We start from the raw sequence: 1,252 nt of genomic DNA, 5'->3' as shown, positions 1-1,252 counted from the left end.
GCCAAGAAGTAGCAGTGTGCGTGCTGTTCCTGTCGATTGTTTGTTGATTATGGGAGTTATGGTCCGTTTACAGACACTCGACCATGTCTCCACCCAAAATACCTGAAGTGTACTGAACTGAGAATCGAAGCGCCCATGGTCTTCATCCCACTTATGAAAAAAAAATGTTTTGCACTTTAGAGCCATGGGTGCATTATAAGAGTGACAGTAAAATCCCTCTATTGAATTAAGAGTAGTTCAAGAGTTGATAGCAGGTGATGTTGTCAGCTGCTTCCCCACTACCCTATCGGTTCAAAATTTGGGATGGCTACAGTTAATAATCTAGGAAGCTTAATATGAACTTGTAAATTATTGGTGTTTCATTAATAGTTAAAAAAAATATTTTTTCAAAAATTAAAGTGGCTTACAGAAAGCTGTTTTAGTAACTGTACAACTACTTCTTTGTGATTAAAGTTTACAACATACATCAATGCATAGTGTAAGCCTAACATATTAGTATGGTTTATTTTGAAGTGATACTATTAAACTATAAACAAACAAAAACAAGAAAATGATGAGTTTTTACTGTTTATTGTATATAACAATATTACAACTGTGTTTACTAGATAAAGATATTTTTCTATGCAGAATAAATGAACAAATGTAAATATATCTATACCATAAACTGATCAGACAAGTCCAATATAAAAATAAACATTTGCTTCTTTTTTTTTCTCAATTTGAGCACATCACTGAATATTGTAAGAATTAAAGGCATTAATGCGTACATGTACTTATACATGTTCTACTCAACATTTCTAATGTGCCTCTTCAGGATTTCAATGGCAAGTTGTTTAAATCTCCATCTAGTTAACTAAAAAAAATATATAAAAATACTGATAATAAATTTGACAAAAGTATACATTAATTAAAATTCTGTCATTAGTAAGAGCAAAATGACAAACAAAAACTGGAAGTGTAAAGTGATTCTACCTATCTACTGGGTAGACTTTGAAAACCAAACAAATTTTTAAACAAATTTGTTTATTTGCATATTTAAATTGTTGACATTATTATAGTTAAAAGAACCTGAAACAAAAATCAATAAACCTAAGATATTTTCTTAATATCAGCCATACATTACTGAAGTTTGTTTTTCTCTTTTAATTGTGTAAAAACCACCTCTGTAAATTCTTTTGACTTCAGGTAAAAATACATAGAATATAAAACAATGGTTAACAATATTGCACACCCTTATAGAAGATTAACAAAT

General features: G+C 29.6%; 1 protein-coding gene across 1 annotated transcript in view; it reads right to left on the bottom strand.

Moving 5' to 3' along the window:
* Window positions 1-714: 714 nt before the first annotated feature.
* LOC106459811 (phytanoyl-CoA dioxygenase domain-containing protein 1 homolog) overlaps window positions 715-1,252 on the bottom strand; it is a 22,220-nt gene continuing 21,682 nt past the window's right edge. Inside the window, exon 12 of the mRNA XM_013919475.2 lies at window positions 715-853. The gene's annotated coding sequence lies outside the window, so the exon portion shown is untranslated. The remainder of the gene's footprint in view (window positions 854-1,252) is intronic.

The sequence above is a fragment of the Limulus polyphemus genome, unplaced genomic scaffold (assembly GCF_000517525.1).
Source record: "Limulus polyphemus unplaced genomic scaffold, Limulus_polyphemus-2.1.2 Scaffold664, whole genome shotgun sequence".
Taxonomy (NCBI): domain Eukaryota; kingdom Metazoa; phylum Arthropoda; class Merostomata; order Xiphosura; family Limulidae; genus Limulus; species Limulus polyphemus.
This window is presented reverse-complemented; position numbering and strand designations above follow the sequence as displayed.